The sequence below is a fragment of the Balaenoptera musculus genome, chromosome 16 (genome assembly GCF_009873245.2).
Source record: "Balaenoptera musculus isolate JJ_BM4_2016_0621 chromosome 16, mBalMus1.pri.v3, whole genome shotgun sequence".
NCBI lineage: Eukaryota > Metazoa > Chordata > Mammalia > Artiodactyla > Balaenopteridae > Balaenoptera > Balaenoptera musculus.
The window spans coordinates 28,699,531-28,720,808 of NC_045800.1; the positions used below are offsets into that span (position 1 = coordinate 28,699,531).

General features: G+C 41.7%; 1 protein-coding gene and 1 long non-coding RNA gene across 10 annotated transcripts in view; both read left to right on the top strand.

Annotated features, from left to right (window-relative positions):
* The first annotated feature begins 967 nt into the window (after positions 1-967).
* On the top strand, positions 968-7,347 carry LOC118882280. Of its 3 annotated transcripts, none has more exons than XR_005016740.1 (4): positions 968-1,852; positions 2,169-2,252; positions 4,233-4,367; positions 4,870-7,347. It is a non-coding gene; the product is annotated as an uncharacterized LOC118882280 (long non-coding RNA). The 3 variants fall into 3 exon arrangements; XR_005016739.1 differs by having other exon boundaries at positions 968-1,169; positions 1,737-2,252; XR_005016738.1 differs by having other exon boundaries at positions 968-2,252.
* A 5,748-nt stretch (positions 7,348-13,095) lies between these two features.
* LOC118882312 (dynamin binding protein) overlaps positions 13,096-21,278 on the top strand; it is a 141,605-nt gene continuing 133,422 nt past the window's right edge. For 4 of the 7 annotated variants that reach the window (XM_036827842.1, XM_036827844.1, XM_036827846.1 and 1 more), the window contains exon 1: positions 13,098-13,530. The gene's annotated coding sequence lies outside the window, so the exon portion shown is untranslated. Of the gene's footprint in view, positions 13,531-21,278 lie in introns of all 7 variants that reach the window. The other 3 variants (XR_005016757.1, XM_036827848.1, XM_036827850.1) reach the window with 3 other exon arrangements.

Sequence of the window (21,278 nt, forward strand, 5' to 3'; positions counted from 1 at the left end):
GCTCCCCAGCCTCTAACTCACCCAGACCTTTCCTAACATTGAGCAAAGTAGCTGCTCTCAACAAGTATTCCCACACCCACCAGAAAACAAGAGGTGCTCTAGCTGTGACAATCCACCCTCTGTAGGAGGCCATTCAAGATTAGGATTAACACATGATTTATTTTTGTTACTTGAGCAATCTCTCAATCTGCGGTTAAAAGGGAAACAGAAGAAAAATATATCTTTTCCCATTTAAAAAGGAAATTCTCTCCTCAGGTGATGTTTTCTTTCTTCCCAATTTTAATCCCATATCCCTTGGTTCCCTTCTTATTGTTAGAAAGAAGGAGCTACTTGAGAGGGCTCTTTTCAATTCAGTGAGACTTTGTGCCTGAGGTTGCCATGTGCACTCGATTTTTCCAGATTGTCTGAATATCACTTACTTTGATTTCACCTTCCCTCGTACATAGCCATTTAACAGAGCTGGTGTTTGCAAAGTATGGTCACAGTGCTTTCTCTGGCCCAACCGTATGCTTTTATTTATTCATTTATTCATTCATTCATGCAGGGGACATTTATTGAGTCCTGCACTCAATAAATGCAGAGAATACAAAGAGAAATAAGATACAGCTCATTATCTCAGGGCTGCCGTGACCTAGTTGGGAAGACAAACAGGTCATTACATTGCCTTGTGATAATTGCTGTGATGCAGTGAACTCTGGGGCGGGGGGATGGGCAGACTGTGCGAAGGGCCCTACCATAGTCTTGGGAAGATCAGGAAAGGCATCTCAGAGTTCGTGAAGTCTATGGTGAGATGTAATAAGGTCAGATAAATAGGCGTTGGCCAAGGGGAGAGAAACGGGGGAGCAAGAGTTAGGTTGAGGGGACTGCAAGTACCGAGGGCTGGAGGCTCAGGAGAGGGCGGCCTTTGGGGAGCTGCAAGAAATTCAGCACAGGGGGAGTGAGTGACGTGCCCAGAGAGGCCAGTGGGGTGGGGAGGGGCCAGACCGTGCAGGACCTTTGAACCATATTACAGAGCTTGGACTTTATCCTGAGAAGAACAAGGAGCCGCTGGAGGGTTCCACTGAGGGGAGCAGCAGAATCACATTTAGAGCCATCACCCTGGCTGCAGCCTCAAGAGCTGGCTGCAGCAGCGGCAAGGCCAACTCAGCGAGGAGGCTGCTGAGAGCCAGGTGAGAAGTGGCCCAAACTGGGGCTGGGCAACAGGGGTGGGGACCACCAGGCAACTCCTGAGTTACCCGGAGGGCTTCCTGTCAGCCCCCGATGGCTTCACTGCCCTCTTCAAGATTTGCAGCCTTCTCATTCAAACACTCCCGGCCTGCCATCCTGAGGATTTTAAGCACTAAAGGAGATGCAGGTTTTCCACCAAACCTTAAAGACTATCCTGAGTAAAATTCACTTAAGCAGGAGGTGATAATACAGACAGAATATTATATGGAAAATACAGGGTCTGGCCATGACTGTACAAAAATTTCTCAATATGGAGGAAGGGTGTGAAATCAGAGCTGATGGGGGAGAGACAGGGCAGGATTCAGGGGACAAGAAGGAATGTCCTCCAACTTTGAGTCCAGCATTTTCCTGGCCAGGAGCCTTTCTATTCTATATCTAGGATCTTATTTTAAAGAGGAAGTCTTCCGCACAAAATGCCAGCCTAGATAGATAATGTTTCCCAAAGGGGTAGAATACTGTAGTTAAGGGCATGGATTTTGGACTCTGACAGACCTGAGTTTTAATCCTAGCTCTGTTCCTTATTTGCTGCATGACCTTGAACAAGTAACTTACCTTCTCTGAATCATGGTTACTCATCTGGAAAAAAAAAAATGGAGATAATATCTACCTTCACTTGGAATTAAAGGTGAGACTCTCATAAATCAGTAGGGAGGGGAAGGCAGCTCCTGCCCTGGACCCTCCTCAGAGTATTATCACTCATCAGACTAGTCGACTGTAAACCAGTGAGGCTGACAGGGACATCATGGACTTAGGGGTGCAAAGGGGAGTTTGGAAGTGAGGCAGATCCTGAGGAGCTGAACCCAGCCTATTCTGTCTCTCTCTTTTTTTTTTTTTTTAAATCTCATGTGCTGGAAGGTCTTTGTTTGTTCCGTATTCTTCCTAGCACTTTTCCTTCCAGATTGAAAATTTTTTTGACACAGTGATTTTCCTCATGTGACTAGATAGGAGAATTTCCAATTTTCAGACAGGATGATACCGAATGACTGTTGGACCTGGTACTGGTGCCTGAAGAAGTTTCTGCTCTGGTAAGCTGTGACTACCTTACCTTTTCATTTTACTCTGCCCAGCACTCAGAACAGTGCCTGGTATATATAAACACAGCAAACATATTTGTTGAGTGAATGATTCCAGGATTATTTTCACATTTTTTCCTCCTCCTCTCCTCTTTTACTGTTTTTCTTCTTTTATCTAGTATAGTTTTGAGCATGCATTTTAAAAATTATTATTATAAACCATGGTAGGCAGAATTCTAAAATGAGTCCCCATGACCCCTGCCCTTGTATAATCCCTCCCCTTGCAGGTGGATGTGACTGTGATAAGATATCACTCCCCTACTTATGTTCCACTATATGGCAAGAGGATTTTGCAGATGTGATCAAGGTTCCAAGCCAGCTGGTTCTGAGTTAATCAAACAGGAGATTATCTTGGATGGACCTAACCTAAACAGACCAGCCTTTTATAAGCAGAGAGTTTCTCTCCCAGGCCTGGGTGGAAGAAAGCAGACAGATAGGTTGTGAACTGCCTGTGAAGAGAAGCAGCCCCTAGGAGATGTGAGTGGTGCCAGGCAACAGCTGGCAAGAAAATGAGGACACAATTATACACCACAAGGAAATGGATTGTGTCAACCATTTGAATCAGCTTGAGCCCACATTTGGGTGCAGCCTTGTGAGACGGCAGCAGGGGATCCAGCTAAAACATGTCCAGACCCCTGACCAGTAGAAACTGGGGGGTAATACATTCATGCCATTTGAAGCCTCTACATTTATGCTAAGTTGTTACACAGTAATAGAAAACTAATATATAAACTATCTCAAGTTGTTTTGTAAATTAGAATATAAACCAATAAAATATAAATAACCAATTGTGATCACCCTATGGAGTGGTATGGCTGCCATGCTTCTACCTCATATAGAATGTATGTTGAACCAAGCGAACAGGAGGAACAACAAAACCATACAACCTTTTAAATAAGACGGTGGTATAGTCAAGAGTTTCAAGAGTACATGTCTTCTGACAGCAGGACTTCAGCCTTTGGATAACTGTAGTTTCTTGCTTACAATAGTTCCCATTATTTGCACCAAATTGTTTGTACTAGATTGTGAGATGTACCACTGGCCACAAATACTAAAGCAAGAGAAAATGTAAAGCATGTCCAGAGACTCTGTAGACAGAACTCTTCTTTAGATGGAGGCTCTTCTGCCCTTCCCAACGAGCCAAAAATCAATAACAGTGTGTGTAACATCCTAAACTCTTCTATCCACCTCAGGACACTTGGAAGGAAAAGCAGGAGCAGGAGCCCTCTTAAATAGCCAAACATAATTTCTCACAGTTGGAAATTTTATTCTAAAACAAAAAGATCCCAATACAGTGGTGTCAAGTTTTTATCTGCGAAAGACCCAAGATATGGATTCAGGGCAGTTCATTCGTTTGACAGATAGTTGAGTCCTTTTATGAATCAGACCCTGTGTTATCTGTGTTAAGAGTCAGGGAGATGGTGGTAAACCAGAGAGACAAGGTTCCTACCTATTTGGATTCTGAGGGTTTGAGGGAGAGACAAAGAATAAAACAAGTTCGTTAAACAAATACATTAAAAGAATTACTAGCTGAGAAGTGGTACTGAGAGAGGAAATGCCAGGGGATCTATTTGAAATAGGATGGTTAGGGAAGACTTCTCTGAAGAGGTGATATTTGGGCTGAGATACAAAGGATAAGAAAAATGAAGGCTTACAAAGAATAGGAATGAAAGGTACAGGCAGAAGGAGTAGCAAGGCCAAGGACCCTGCAGCAGGAAAGAGCCTGGCTGTTTCGAGCAGCTGCATCTCCTGGGTCTAAGGATGTGTGTGTGTGTGTGTGTGTGTGTGTGTGTGTGTGTTTAGCTTCCCAATCTATGATCTAACACGCTAGAAGCCTAACCCAGCATAGGTCCAAGACACAGCATAGCATCCAAACCACATTTAGTCTAGTCATAAGTGAGCCAATAAGATTCATTTTTTCCATGACCACAGAGAACGCCCCTAACAAGACCAGCCATCTCAAAAACAAGGACTGAGAAAGTGGAACACACTGGCTTGGGACAAATCTGCCATCAGAACGGGAGAAGTCAAAGTTCATGTGTCTAGAGCATCATCTTCACATATGTGGTACGATGATTTGTCTAATACACACACTCCCAACACATACCCTGTACCAACACTCCATCATGCCCACCTCCTGCCTAGCATATTACTTCACTTCAACTTTAACACTAACTTCATTCTGGCTATTAAGCCTGAGTAAACATTCCTCCTGGGCAAATGCCTAAGCAAACATCACTTCTCTCCCTCCTCCCAAAAGTTAAATTCCACTATGTATAAAGGCTTTTTCCCCTCTCACTTTCTCTTATTCCTCCCCTCTGCACTTACGGTTCCTGCCCACGCCCCTTCCCCTCATGGATCTTTCCCTCTCCTACCTTCATTCTCTTCACTTCCCACACATTCCCTGCACATTTGCCCTCACCCCATCAAGGGCCCTGCTGCATGTGGGATGTGGCTTCACCTAGAAGCAAGGGACCTGGAGCCATTGCCAGATGGGTGACCAGCAGCTAAGGAGAAGCCTTCAGGGGTGGTGCCTATTTCTGCTGACACATCGCTTCTTATTGCGCAGCCCCAGGGAGCAGACAGATAAAACCATCACTTGGATCCATGCCTACCCCACAGGAGGAGGGAGGAAAGGCCTCTTTGACTTCCTTTCAGATTGTCTCACATGAGGCCTTTGGAAATGAAGAGTCCATCCTGGGCATTAGATCAAAGGAGTCGAGTGAATTTCCTTAAATCCTTTTCTGGACCTGTTGAAGTACAAATAAACTGAGAAATAAAAGGATCACAACTTTATATTTTTTGTATATACAATATAGTATTTTACGTACACTGTAGTTTAGCAGACTTATTTCACAGACAGATAAAAAGAAATTCTTTAATGGAAGGTGCTATGGACCGAATGTTTGGGTCCCCCCAAATTCATACATTGAAGCCCTTAATGTGATGGTATTTGGAGATGGAAACTTTGGAAGGTAAGTAGGTCACGAGAGGAGGAAGCCCCATGATGGCACTGGTGTCCTTATAAGAAGAGGAAGAGAGCTAGCACTTTCACTCTCTCTGCCACGTGAGGCTACAGGAAGGCCATCTCCAAGCCAGGAAGCAGGTCTTCACCAGAACCTGGCCATGCTTGGCATCCTCATCTCAGTCTTCCCAGCCTCCAGAACTGTGAGAAATAAGTGTTTGTTGTTTGAGCTACCCAGTCTCTGGTAATTTGTTATAGCAGCTGGAGCAGACTAAGACAGAGGGATAGATAAAGGGTCTGCTAACTTTCTATTTTAGACTAACTTTCTATTAAGGACTATTAGAAAAATACAATTGCAATCTACCATCACCATCAATTCATAAACACTCTAATGCCAAAAATTAGAAAGATATAATCTCAGAATTAAAAAGTGTTATCAATGAAATTATTTTTCTCATTTTGCTAGGGGACAGTAAACATTTCATCTCAGACTAGCACTTCTGAACCAGTAGTTTAAAGATGGGACCGTTAGTGGTTCAAATAACTAAAAATTTATATGAAGGGTTTTCAGACATGGCTGGATCCAGGTGCCCCAGTTATGTGGGCTGGAATCTTTCTCCACTTCTTGATTTCATTGTCTTCAGTGGTGACTGCCTTCTCACACAGGTGCTCCCTTGCAGGACTAGATGACCCATAGCAGCTTCAAGCTTGTATTCTACCAGCCTAGCAACAAACTATTGATTCTTGGCTGGACCTCAAGAGACAAAATTGGGTGACATGCCTGTCCCAAAAACCATCATGGTGACTGATTGGTCAGTCTGGGGTTGTATGCCCACTCCCAGAAGGTGGAGGGTGGGTATGGGAAGCCAGTGTAGGGGAGTTGGTTCCCGTCTTTTAAAAAAAACAAAACACTGTTACCAAATAAAGAAGAATGGATGGTTATGGACAATAACAACAAAAGAACATTACAATTTTATTAAAATCAAGCACTGTTATAATTTTACTATGACTTTAACTCAAGTGAACTCAGTCATTCAACAAACATTTATCAGACACACCTATGTGCCAGGCACTTTGCTAGGCAATAGGATACAAGGATAAATCCACTAGTCTCTGCCTTCGATGAACCCAGCTAATGTGAGGAGAGGGAGAGGTGGACACTTTTTACAACAGTGTGTGAAGCGACTGAGATCAGCCCTGTCAAAGGACTGAATCATAGTCCTCGTTAGTTCCTTACTTTGCTTGGCTAATATAGACCTGACTTAGTACAGCTTGAAGTTGGATGGCTCCTTTATGTGAAACACTTTACACTAATTTCAAACAGATATATATCATGTAGGAGGTGGGGGTAGGAGGGACATGAACTTGACCACAGTTCAATAAGAGACAGCTATGTGGTCCAGCTCCTTAAGCAGGTAATACATTCCCAGACTGTGTTAAAGAAGCACAGTGTCATATCAAAAGAGCACAGTTCCACCAGGCCACACAAGAGTCAGCCCTCCTCTGGAGTGTGATTTATAGTTCCCAGAACATTTTTGGGAAGGACACTGAAGGTCATGATGTCACTAAGTCTCATGGATGCACCAGGATAAAACATTGCCAAGAGAAGAAAAACACGGCCGGTTCAGAGAAAAGTTCTGAAACTATCTGAGTGGGGAGCCCACATTGCACAGTGGAAAGACTTTGGCAGATGGTGGTTTGAATCCTAGCTTTGTCATTTACGAGCTCTGTTATCTTGGGCAAATCAGGTATTTCCCAAAATATGGGTAAAGATTCACAAGTAGTATTCAAAATATTGTTTAGGACAACTCAAGTGGTGCATGAGCCAATTTTGCTTGATGTTCTGATCAAGCAATAGATTACTTAGAAAGTTATTCTTTTAACAATTTCTTTAGATCTTTCTGAATATATCAAGGACAAAGTTTCTCTTTGGTTCTAACTTTCTAACACTGACTAGTTTCATTTTTTTTAACAAATGGAGAGTAGCCCTCAAGCTCAGAATTAGAATTTAATAACCATTTTGGGGCTTCCCTGGTGGCGCAGTGGTTAAGAATCCCCCTGCCAATGCAGGGGACACGGGTTCGAGCCCTGGTCTGCGAAGATCCCACATGCTGTGGAGTAGCTAAGCCTGTGCGCCACAACTACTGAACCCGTGTGCCACAACTACTGAAGCCTGCGTGCCTAAAGTCCATGCTCTGCAACAAGAGAAGCCACCGCAGTGAGAAGCCCACGCACTGCAAAGAAGAGTAGCCCCCGCTAGCCACAACTAGAGAAAGCCTGCGTGCAGCGACAAAGACCCAATGCAGCCAAAAATAAATAAATAAAATAAATTAATTAATTAAAAATAAATAAATAAAAGAACTAAAAACATTTTAAAAAGTAACCATTTTGTTTTCATTGTATTTGTTTTAAAGATTACCTCCTATTAATTTCAATCTATATACTGGTTTTGCGTTTATGGGAGTGGTACAAAATTTCCCTTAAAAAACAAAGTAAATTTAAATAAAAATATTTTAAAAATTAGAAAGGTGGTGTGCCATTTAGTCAAAAACTATTGTGATGGTTTTCTGAGAGTGAAAGATTATGGCAAAAAGTGGTATAGGAATGACTAAAGTATGGGAAGTGTGGAAAGCACTAGGCCAGCTGTTTAACCCCAGGGAGCCTCAGTTCCTCATTTATAAGCTAAAGATAACAATTACTTGCTGGGTTGTTGTCATGATACGTGCTAAGAAAAAACAACCAATATTATTTGGAGAAGGAAATGATGACCTTGATTATCTTTCTTCATTATTGTAGACAACCTGGGAAAGAAAATAAAGACGGTTTATAAATTACTTTTCAAGAATTATTGATTCTATTCAAATGGGGGAACCCAGGTTCTGTTTCTTGGGGTAATAACTTTTTTTCTGATTAATAAAAGAAAAAAGATAGGGACTTCCCTGGCGGTCCAGTGGTTAAGACTTCGCCTTCCAATGCAGGGGGTGTGGGTTCGATCCCTGGTTGGGGAGCTAAGATCACACATGCCTCGAGGCCAAAAAACCAAAACAAAACAGAGGCAATATTGTAACAAATTCAATAAAGACTTTAAAAAATGGTCCATATCAAAAAAGAATCTTAAAAAAAAAGAAAAAAGATAATATATGGTAAGTTCTTAACATAAGGCTAGCTCTCAATAAGCATTTACTATAAACTTGTCTTCAGTATTTCAGCTTCCCTTTTCTTTCCTTCCCCTATCTTCTTCCAGATTCCCAAATATCTTCTTTCTTTCTTGTGTCCTCATGGAAATAGGAAGAGATCTGATAGTGTCACTTAAATATATTTTGATGGATACACAAGAGAATGAGTTTTTTCCAAAATATTACCTCAACTAGGCATTAGCATTTTAAGGTAGATTTGTTTGTTTGCCAGTTTGACTTTTACTTCTAATTATGAAAGAATTTCCTGTTTCTCGTTAAACTAATTTCAAGCTTCTGCAAGCAGATAGGAAGAGAAGAAGCCCCTAGGAAACACTATATTAATATATAAGAACAACCCTTAAGATAAACATGATACAGTCCTTTTTTTGAATTCAGAACTTCCTTACAAAATGGGAATTGGCTTTACTTTTGCCAACTGGGGTCTATTCCTAAATGGAACCAAATGGCTTCCATTGTCTTCTTCTAGGAGCTGGCCTTGCCTCAGCGCAAGTCCACTAGACAGATACCCTCTCTCAAAAATCACCCTGGACTCCTCCCTTCCCCAAGAGAGCACCAGACTTCCCCTAGCCTTCCTTCCTCCACTCAACTAGAGTCCTCTCCTTTCTGTCCCGGTGCATTCTGGCACCATTTTAATGCATAGTTATTAGTGTTTCCAAGTGCTATCTCTTCTTTCTCTGACACAGAAGACTAAACCAATGCCTTCTATATTCTACCACTAAGTTGTTCCAGAGGGAAACCCTGGGGAGTTGCCTTTGATTTGCGGCAAAGCCATGGACACTGTTAGTGACGCAGTCCATCATAACAGCGATGGATACTTGAGTGTGTCCTAACACGCTGGATTTAGGTTCAGACATGGGATCAAAGGATGACACGCCTAAATAATTTTGATCAATGAGATTAATCAAAATGCACAGAATTGATTTTGGTTTATTGAGGATTATCCAGGGGAAAAAACAAACTTTTTAATATCGCACATGCAGATACTATTATTATTGCTAACAAAGAAGTTCCACATACATTTACCTCTTTTGATCCTTTTCATTTCAGTCCCTTCAATTGAGGATATTTTATAATGTATCGATACATTGACTTAAAATGAAATTCAAACTCCTTATCATGGCCCATCAGGCTCAGGATGATCTTCACCCTTGTTTGTTTTATAATTTCATCCCATAGTACTTGCTTTCTTTCTCACACAGCCTTCTCTTCTGTTGTGAAACTGAGCAAGTTGTTTTCTACTTCAGGGCTTTGCACCTTCAGTTTCTCCCACCAGAAAGGTACTTCCTCAGCTCTTTACACGGCTGATTCCTTCTCATCATTTTGGTCTCAAGTAAACGTTATGTCCCCAGAGACTTCCCTGACCACCAACCACTATATTCAAAGAAGGTTTCCACTTCTTACTTTGGCCCTTATCAGACCAGATCCTCATCTAAACCACAGAACACAGTGATTCTGTACTCACTTCTCTCAAGGACTGTGTATAACTTGTACCATTCCCCTTGCATGGGAGAGACGTTAAATCTTTACATACAGTGGATGCCTAGGGCATTAGGATTTAATTCTCTACGATCTAATTTATCATATCATCAGGGTTATTTCCTTCACAGCATTCACCATACCCTGTAATTATTTGGCTTACCATTTGTTTATTTATCTATTGTCTGTTACCCCACTCTAGAATGTGAGCTCCATGAGAGCAGGGTGCTTATTGGTTGTCTTTGTCTGGCTGAATCCCAAACATCCAGCATGATGCTTGTTGCATTGCAAATGCTGCATTGTAAATCTTTGTTGATGAGTGAAAGAATATTATTTTGCCTTTGATGATTCAGAATCTTCTCGATGCCCTAGGGCAGTGGTTCTTAAACTTTAGTGTACTCACCAAAGAACCCACTTCCAAAGATTTAGATTCAGTAATCAGATCATTCTGAAACTGACTATTTTAGGTAAAAGAAACAGGTCCCAGTCGGGCTGGGTGTACATTAAGACATCCAAAGTTCTTTTCTTTTCTTTTCCTTTTTTGTGGCTGTGCTGCACGGCTTGCAGGATCTTGGTTCCCTGACCAGGGATCGAACCCTGACTCCTGGCAGTGGAAGTGTGGAGTCCTAACCACTGGACCATCAGGGAATTCCCAGTTGTTTTCTTTTTTAAATGAAATGCTTGATTTTAATTTCATTTTGCTTTCATGTGGCATACTTTTTAAAAAAATTTTTATTGAAGTATAGTTGATTTACAATGTTCTGTTAGTTTCAGGTGTACAGCAAAGTGAATCAGTTATACATATACATTTATCCACTCTTTTTTAGATTCTTTTCCCATATAGGCCATTACAGAGTACTGAGTAGACTTCCCTGTGCTATAAAGTACGTCCTTTTTAGTTATCTATTTTATATATAGTAGTGTGTATATGTCAATCCCAATTACCCAATTTACCCCTCTTCCCTCATGTGGCATACTTGACTCTGTCCAAAGACCATTAGAAAAATATATCCCCAGAACACAAACAAAATTGTAGTTAACTGAATAGGAACAATATCTTCAAAAATAAAGGCAATGAATTTGTAATGTTAATTACTTATTACTGAGAGAAGAAAAGTCACTGTCTTACAGGCAAATGAAGCATTTGCTGACAATTTTGTCGAAATCCAGAATATTGCTATTTTACTAGAAAGTTTTCTGCCCACAATGTGCACATGCATCAAAAAGCAAAGGAGGAAAACAGTATGGCAGTTCCTCAAAAAATGAAGCATAGAATTATCATGTGACCCAGCCATTCCATTTCTGGGTATATACACAAAAGAACTGAATGCAGGGATTCAAACAGATATTTGTACACCCATGTTCACAGAAGCATTATTCATAATGGCCAAAAGGTAGAAGCAAACGTTGGATGGAAAACATCCATTGACAGATGAATGTATAAACAAAATGTGGTATATGCATACAAAGTAATATTATTCCACCTTAAAAAGGAAGGAAATTCTGACACATGCTATAACGTGAATGAAACTTGTGGACCTATGCAAAGTGAAATAAGCCAATCACAAAAGACAAACACTGGGAATTCCCTGGCAGTCCAGTGGTTAGGACTCCAGGCTTTCACTGCGAAGGGCCGGGGGTTCGATCCCTGGTCAGGGAACTAAGATCCCCCAAGCCGCGCTGCGCGGCAAAAACGAACAAACAAACAAACAGAAAACCCAAAAGACAAACACTGTATGATTCCACTTACAAGAGGTACCTGGAGTAGTCAAATTAATAGAGACAGAAAGCAGAACGGTGGTTGTCAGGGACCGGGAGGAGAGAGGAATGAGGAGTTAACGTTGAATGACTACAGTTTCAGTTTGGGAAGACGAAAAAGTTCTGGAGATGGATGGTGGTGATGTAACGTGAATGTACTTAATGCCATAGAACAATACACTTAAAAACGTTTAAAATGATAAACTTTATGTTACATGTATTTTAACACACACACACAACACTAGAAAGGAGAAACAGCTGATGAAAAATTTGAATTACAGATCTTCCTCCACTTACAGTGGGGTTATGTCCAGATAAACCCATGGTAATTTGAAAATATCCTAAGTCGAAAATACATTTAATACACCTAACCTACCCAACATCATAGCCTAGCCTACCTTAAACGTGCTCGGAACACTCACATTAACCTACAGTTGGGCAAAATCATCTAACACAAAGCCTCTTCTACAATAATGCATTGGTTATCTCATGTAATTTATTGAATACTGTCCTGAAAGTGAAACCCAGAATGGTTGTACGAGTACAGAACGGCTGCAAGTGTATCGGTGGTTTGCCCTCCTGATCCTGTGGCTGACCGGGAGCTGCCTCACTGTCGCTGCCCAGCATCAGGAGAGAGTATCCTAGAGCATATCGCCAGCCCGGGAAAAGATTGAAATTCAAAATTCTACTGTAGTTGCTCCTGAATGCCTACGATTTTCTCAGCATTGTAAAGTGGAAAAATCTTAAGTCCAACAATTTTAGGTGGGGACCATCTGTAGAGGTTTATCTGTTATACGTTCACAGTGACAGACTTGTTGCATCTTCTTCAGCATACCCCAGGTAGATCCCAGAAACCAGGCACAGAAATTCAAGCTACAAACCAAGCAGTGTGACTTTGAGGCCATTAATACACAAAAGGAATCCCGCGAGGATTCACGAACGAGTTAAAAGCGTGCTCTCAGCCCTGCCTAGTTCTTGCATTCTGCTGTTCCTTGCTCTTAAATTCTCAAAGGTGTCCTGAGAGACTTTCCTCAGAAAAAAATGAACAGACGGAAGTGAACGCCGAGTATTTGTGAGGGGATGAAGGAAACTGCCTCCGGGCAGCACAGAGGACCGCACCACAGGCAGGAACTGAATGCGGCTTCTCTAAATGGGATTTGACCCTTTTCTAGGTTGGAGGGGGAGTGTGGCGGGTGAGGGATCAGCAAGGGAGGAAAGGAGCTTTCGATCAGCGGGAGCTGCACGTAGAACTGAACGCTCCGCGAGCAGCCGACGCTCGAGCTGCCCTAGCAGGGTCGGCACCGCGCCGCCCGGTGCCTCAGTTTCCCCGAATGGAGGTCCTGGGGCACCGCCCCCTCTGACGTAATGGGGCGGGCGCAGCCAGGCCGGCCGTCAGGGAGTGCGAGAGCGGGGCGGGCGCCTGAGGGGGTGGGCGCGCGGGGAAGGAGCGTGGCGCCCCCGGGCCGCACGGGCCGCGCGAGGCGGAAGCTTGGGCGGGAGGCCGGAGGCGGGGCCGCCACGCTGAGTCACGCAGGATTGACCCGCCCGCCGCTTCCAGGGGCGGAGGTGACAGCGGGCCTGGGACAGGCGGCCGTAGCTGCCCGCCGCGCCAAGGGACCGCCAGGCGGCGGAGAGCAGGTCAGGGGCCGGGCGAGGCCGGGCGGGGAGCCCGGGGTCGCTGTCCGGGGACGGCGGGCGGAAGGGACCCGCGCCCCGAGGAACGCGCCGGGCGGCCAGGCCTGCGCCGCCCCTGCCCCGCCGCGGCCGCTGCCCCGGCCGGGAGCCCCCGAGGGGCAGCAGGGCGCCGGGCCCTCGTCGGAGTTCTCCGGTCCAGGTCAGTCGGGCCCAGGGAGGTGCCGGGGAGTTGGAGGCCGGGTGGCCGGCAGTCCGAGGGATGCAGACGTGGGCTTTTTAAATGGTGTCAGGCAAGCCCAGGGCTCTTTTCACTTCACCACCCTGCCGCTCCGGCAATGAGGCGGAATTTGAAAGCTGGAAAAGAATCCAGCATTAGTCCAGCCCCCTTATTTAACAGATGAAGAGATTCTTCTGGCTTGCACCGTCACATTGAGTCGGAATAGGAGTCCGTGATTCTGTGTCAGGGAGACAAGCAGGGAATGGCTTACCGAAGCAAGAGTAAGACCTGTTTGGCTAGAGATGCAAGTTTGGTTATGGTGGAGTTTTGTACACCTGCATTCCTGCCGCAGGTACTAATGTCCACCAGGCATCAATTTCTCAGAGTATTTAACCTTGAAAAGGGTGTCAGTGCTGTTAGTTGAATAAGAGAATATTGGGGTTACATACAGGCCAGGTCTGCTGGAAATTAGGTGCTGTGGGGAATGCTTGGTGTATAGAGTTAAATTTTAAATGAAAAAAACCCCACTTTAAATGGAATCTCATTATCCTTTATTGTCTGTCTCATTTATATTGATATAATAATGAAGGGCACTCACAACATTATTCTGTAATTGATAACTTGCCTTTAGGTCTATTTTTACAGTAATTCTTTTATAGTAATATGAGCGTTTTGTGTTGAAACACTTTTCGTAATCACTGATGCTGTGGTATGTGGCAAGCTAGTGGTAGCACTAATATTTAGCGTTTGAGCATAGTTTAGCTTCACGTGTTTGTATAGCTGAAGTTACAGAACTGAGTAATCTGTAGTTGTATACTGAAAAGTGAAGTACCTGCCAGCATACAGGTGTGGTTTCTTAGAGTTGGTGCTGCGTTTATTACTCTTGTAACATAGAATAGATTCCAGGTGATGAGCAAGTTAGTTTATCCCCAGCACCTGTTTTTCTCTAAATTATTGAATCAAAGGACCTCTAAGACTACCTTCCATCTCCAAAGTTCCCTGATTTTTACGTGTTAATTTGAAACATATGTCACTCATTGTGTCAACGACACAAAGTTTTGAGAAAACATGTTTTTAAAAAATTCTGCGTGATGCATAGTGAATCTTCAAATTCACTGTTGTTCTCAACACTCCCAGTCACTTTATCATTATTGAGCTAACATAAGTGAAAAGAGATTTTTCAAATTACCTCCGTGTTAAATTCACTAAAGTCAGAGACTGGAATAGAGTGCTTTGTATATGGTGGAGAATAGCTAAAATTTGGCCTGGGGATGGGGTCTGTGCGGCACACAGATAACTTTTGCAATAAGCCGAGAACATTCTGCCTCAGAAAATGTGATAAGATGTCTTTTATACAGTGTTCATATTGTGTGAATTTTCAACTGAGATATGATAATAATCTTCATGGACAATCTGTCCAAATATGTACAAGTTATTTTGTCTTGCAGCCCCAAAGCAGAGCCTTTCCCATCTCTTGTTTCTTCTTTTCTGGGTCCTTTCTTCTTAGGGTCCCTCTTACCTCGAGAGACCCTTTCACACTCCTTGTTCATCCACATGAAAGAGGCAATTCAGAGCCTCTCTCAAGCACTGATTGAACTTACACTACTTTTTCTCCTCTTACAGTACATGATAAATCATAATTCTTGAATCATCATTTAGATCTCCTAAAAACTAAGAGTGGGTGTTCATTTTTAGAACATAGTGCAAGACTCCATGAGGCTCTGGCTCTGAAAAAGGGTTAAATGGAATGTGTTTAGATTTTTATCTTCCCTAAACTTGGAGGCTGCAATTTAGGAAGCCTCCAGAGCCAGTAAACTCATTTCTCTCTGCCTCAGAAGGAAACCCTTTCTGCAGAATGCATAGTGAATCTTCAAATGCGTTATTCTTCTCAACCCTCCCATTCACTTTATCAAGGTTGGGCTAAATAAGCAAAAAGCGATTTCTCAAATTTCAGACACTGCAGTGATTGTTCAGATTACAGGTACTTTTTAAATTGGGGGAACTTTTTTAAATGATAAAAACAATTAAACTACAAATGCAAATGGAGGCTTGCATACCCACTGCCAGGTATAATGCTTGAATTTTTTCTGGGTTTTTTATTCTGTCGTTTCTGAAGTCGGTTAATGTATTACCTACCCCACAGCATTATTATAAGATTATCTGCTTTGAAATTCTCAATTGTTCTTGATCTTCAGCTAAAACATCCTTAAAATTCATTCAGATTACTTATGAAAAGTTTTAAACATAAATTCAATTAATATTAAATAGTTGCTTATTATGCCTTGCTTAGGAAAACATCTGAATAAACTAATCTTCAAGATTGGATAACTTAGTCTCGTTGGCCAGGAGCTAATTATAAGATATCAGTCTCTTGCCTGGAAAGGCAAAAAGGTCTCAAGTAGCAGTCATGAAATCAGATCACAGATCAGCTCTGTGATGAAGGAGCTGTTAAACCAAGGCTCAACAAATAGTCATGGAGCACCTGTATCTGTTCTTGGTGCTGGGGATACAGCTGTGAACGAAGCAGACAAAGCCCTGCCCTCATGCAGTAGATATTCTGGTGGTGTGGAAGCAAACAGGAAATAAATACGTGAATGGATCATGGTCACACGATTGTAAGTGCTGTGGGGAACCTGAAGGAGGCGTAAGTGAGAAAAAAGAAGTGGGGCGGGGGGGGGGGAGTACACACAAAGTGCACAGTGGCCAGAGAAGGCCTCTACCAAAATCACTTTCGATCTAAGACTTGAGAGGAGTGAGAGAGTGAGCAGGAGGCGGAGGGATGAGCAAGGTCCAAGCCCTGATGTAGGAGCATGTTTGGCATGTGTGAGGGATGATGAGGTCACAGTGGCCAGGCGGTCCCCGTGTGGGCGAGAGGAAAGTGCAGCAGAGGAGAGGCGGTGGGAGTGGGGAGGGGCACAGCAGTGTAGGCCGTTTTGTAAGGATTTTGGCCTTTCCTCTGAGTGAGGGGGGAGCCTGTAGAGGGTCTTGAACAGAGAAGCTTCTGATGACTTATGTTTTAACAGGATCACTCTGGCTGCTGGGCCAGAGAGACAGAAGGGGGACAAGGGCACAGTCAGTAAGAGCTTCCCTTTCATACCAGCTGTGTGAGCCTAAACCACAATCCTCCTCTGGCCTGTGTTTCCTCATCTGTAGAATAACCAGGTGCTCTCTAGCTCTAGAATTTTTAGATTCTAAGTAGTGTGGCATCACCATGAGGAGGCCAAAGGATTGTATATGAAGGGGTTCTGAAAGTAAATAGTTTCAAAGGACATGAAAACTTGACGCCAGCAACGTGTCTTGAGCTGAATCACTCCTAATCAAGAGGTAATCGGGTCTTTTCAGTCAGGTTGTCAGGTCATGAGAACAAAAACACTGTTTCGTGACTATTTTCCACTGATCCCTTTAGTACTCTGCTGATCCCTGAATTTTTCCCTTCCTGCTTGAAAAAGGATGAAAAGCTGTTACTCATCAACAGAGCTGGCAACCAAAGTTGCTTTTGTTGTTAGGAAAGTTGGGAACTTAGGGGAAGGAAACAATTCTAATTTTATTTTTATCATAGGTCATTTGAATTCTTTTTTAACATGCAAGGAGCCTAAAAGATTTCTTTTGTTTTTAATTCCCTTCTCCTCCTCCCATTCACCTCATGCTTCACAGGTGCTCGTTTGAACACATATAACGTTTCTTTTTGTCTGTATAGGATCTTGCAAAGTGGGGATATTTGTTTTATATGTATTTTAATTTGTAATGTTGTATTTCATTTTGCTTCTTTTTTCTCTGAGTACTGTTTTTAAGATACACCTGTGTTTCTACATGTACATCTAATTCTTTGCTTCCAAATGCTGCATTATATTCCATGCTGTGTGTGTGAACCACAGTTTTACTTATCTCCTCTCTGTGTGATAGGTACTCAGGTTGTCTCTACTTCCTACCACCACAAACATTGCTGCAATGAGCATCTTCATACCTGTCCACTTATAAAGCTGTGTAATATACTTGTGGGATATACACTTTGAAGGGAATCACCACGTCATAGGCTTGCATGTCCTGAATTTGATCAAACCGTGCCAGATTCCTCCCCGCAATGGCTGCACCACTCTCTCTCCTGCCAGAAGTGTTCGAGGGGTCCTGTATCCTCATGTCCCAGCCAGCACTCAGCTTTCTCTAGCTCTCCACCTTCTATAATCTCATAGGTGCAAAGTGATACCTTGTCATTTTTATTTGTATTTCTTTGATTACTAATGATTGTGAGCATCTCTTATGCATATAGTTTCATCTGTAAATTACTTATTCTGGTCTTAGCCTGTTTTCTATTGGAGTTACTATCTGTGTTGCTGTTGACTTGTGGAAGACAGTTTATAGATGTTCACTTATCGTCACTTTGCAGATATCTTCTCATATGTTAATTTTGTCTTTGTTGTCCTTTCATCAAGAAAAATTCTTTTTTTTTTTTAATCAGTCATCAATTTTATACACATCACTGTATACATGTCAATCCCAATCGCCCAATTCAGCACACCACCATCACCACCTCACTGCAGTTTTCCCCCCTTGGTGTCCATACGTTTGTTCTCTACATCTGTGTCTCAACTTCTGCCCTGCAAACCGGTTCATCTGTACCATTTTTCTAGGTTCCACATACATGCGTTAATACATGATATTTGTTTTTCTCTTTCTGACTTACTTCACTCTGTATGACAGTCTCTAGATCCATCCACGTCTCAACAAATGACTCAATTTCGTTCCTTTTTATGGCTGAGTAATATTCCATTGTATATATGTACCACATCTTCTTTAGCCATTCGTCTGTCGATGGGCATTTAGGTTGCTTCCATGACCTGGCTATTGTAAATAGTGCTGCAATGAACATTGGGGTGCATGTGTCTTTTTGAATTACGGTTTTCTCTGGGTATATGCCCAGTAGTGGGATTGCTGGATCGTATTGTAATTCTATTTTTAGTTTTTTAAGGGACCTCCATATTGTTCTCCATAGTGGCTGTATCAATTTACATTCCCACCACCAGTGCAAGAGGGTTCCCTTTTCTCCACGCCCTCTCCAGCATTTGTTGTTTGTAGATTTTCTGATGATGCCCATTCTAACTGGTGTGAGGTGATACCTCATTGTAGTTTTGATTTGCATTTCTCTAATAATTAGTGATGTTGAGCAGCTTTTCATGTACTTCTTGGCCATCTGTATGTCTTCTTTGGAGAAATGTCTATTTAGGTCTTCTGCCCATTTTTGGATTGGGTTGTTTGTTTCCTTAATATTGAGCTGCATGAGCTGTTTATATATTTTGGAGATTAATCCTTTGTCCGTTGATTCGTTTGCAAATATTTTCTCCCATTCCGAGGGTTGTCCTTTCGTCTTGTTTATGGTTTCCTTTGCTGTGCAAAAGCTTTGAAGTTTCATTAGGTCCCCTTTGTTTATTTTTGTTTTTATTTCCATTACTCTAGGAGGTGGATCAAAAAAGATCTTGCTGTGATTTATGTCAAAGAGTGTTCTTCCTATGTTTTCCTCTAAGAGTTTTATAGTGTCCAGTCTTACATTCAGGTCTCTAATCCATTTTGAGTTTATTTTTGTGTATGGTGTTAGGGAGTATTCTAATTTCATTCTTTTACATGTAGCTGTCCAGTTTCCCCAGCACCACTTATTGAAGAGACTGTCTTTTCTCCATTGTATATCTTTGCCTCCTTTGTCATAGATTAGTTGACCATAGGTGCGTGGGTTTATCTCTGGGCTTTCTATCTTGTTCCATTGATATATGTTTCTGTTTTTGTGCCAGTACCATATTGTCTTGATTACTGTAGCTTTGTAGTATAGTCTAAAGTCAGGGAGTCTGATTCCTCCAGCTCCGTTTTTTTCCCTCAAGACTGCTTTGGCTATTCGGGGTCTTTTGTGTCTCCATACAAATTTTAAGGTGATTTGTTCTAGTTCTGTAAAAAATGCCATTGGTAATTTGATAGGGATTGCATTGAATCTGTAGATTGCTTTGGGTAGTATAGTCATTTTCACAATATTGATTCTTCCAATCCAAGAACATTAAGAAAAATTCTTAATTTCAATGTAATCAGGTAAATAAATTCTTTGGCTTAGAGTTTTTAAAGTTTTGTTTAAGAAGGCCCTCCCAGTCCCTCGATCATAGCTATTTCGTTAATTCATCTAGAACCCACATTGCACGTGGTGTTAGATAGGAATCCAGCCCTATTATTCTCCATTTAATGAGCCGGTTTTTCCAATAACATATCCAAAAACCCCATGCTTTCCTCCATTACATTGTGGTACCCTCTTTCTCCTATATGGTTCCCATGGATACACCAGTCTATCTCTAAGCCTCTGTTCTGTTACATTAGTTTGTCAGTTCTTGCTCTGTTTTTTATCGCTCTGATTTTATTACAGTGATTTGGTAATACATCCTCATGACTGGCACAACAAGTGCCCCATCTCTGTTCTTCATTTTTAAGTTTTCTTAGCTACTTCTGTGCCATTATTTTTCCATATAACATTTGGAATATGTTTATCAAGTTCCTCAAATTTTTTGAGGAATTTTTATTGGGATTACATTGAATTTATCAATTATTTGGCAGAGGCTTGACATCTTTTTGATATTAATTTATTTCATTCAAGAGTATGTAATGTGTTTCTCCATTTATTCAGCTTATTTTTTTCAGAATTTTTGTTCTATTTGGAAATAATTTAAAACTAACGGAAGAGTTCTAAGATTTGTACAAAGAGCTCCTGTATATCCCTTACCTAGATCACCAGATGTTAGCATTTTGCTATATTTGCTTCATTACTCCCTCTCTACATTTCTATGCATTTTTCTGACTCACTTGAGTTATTAGTTGCAGACATCATGACCCTTTACCCCTAAATACTTCATCAGTTCATTTCTAAGTCCTTTATTAGAACTTCAAAGTTTTGTCCATAAAGGTCTAAGAGTATATTCTTGGTTAAATTAATTTCTAATACTTGATAGTTTTGTTGCTATTGTGAATCATGTCTATTTCTATTACTATTGTTTTCTAGTTGGCTATTGGTAGTTTAAGAGAAAAGGTATTGATTATTGTAAGCTGATCTTGTATTTCACAGCCTGGCTTCACTGTCTTATTCAAATAGTCTCCTGTTTTCTGTTGTTTCTTTTCCCCCATAGTTAATCACATCCTTTGAAAATTGTGATAGTTTTGTTGTTCCTTTCTCATCCTTATACTTCTTATTTATCTTTCCTTTACAGCATTGACCAGAACTTCCAGGACAATGTCAAAACAGTTGCTATGCTAGTGAACATCTTTGTCTTGTTCTCAGTCTTAAAGAGAATGAGTCTAAAGTTTCCCCATTTCATGTAATGTTTGTTTTAGGTTTTAGGTGTACCTTTGTCAGGTTAAGGTCTTCTCTATGTATTCCTAGTTTACTGAGCATTTTCATCATAAATGGGTATTAAACCTTGTCAAATACTCTTGCAGGATTTGTTTCCAAAGAAATAAGATGGCATCAGGAGGCTGCAAACCAAAATCCTAAGCTTAGCTTAAGCTTCAAGCATAAGAAGATTAATCAAAGTCTTCAATATTTCTGAACCCTATGTATATAAATTTGTGGTAAACATCTCACAATTCCAATATAAGCTTATTTCACCGTTAGATCAGCTTTTTCCTCCTGCTTTGAGTCAGAATTTAAAAAGCTGTTATGAAGAATGAGAGCGCCATATTCAGCATAACTATAGTCGTCAGGATGATTG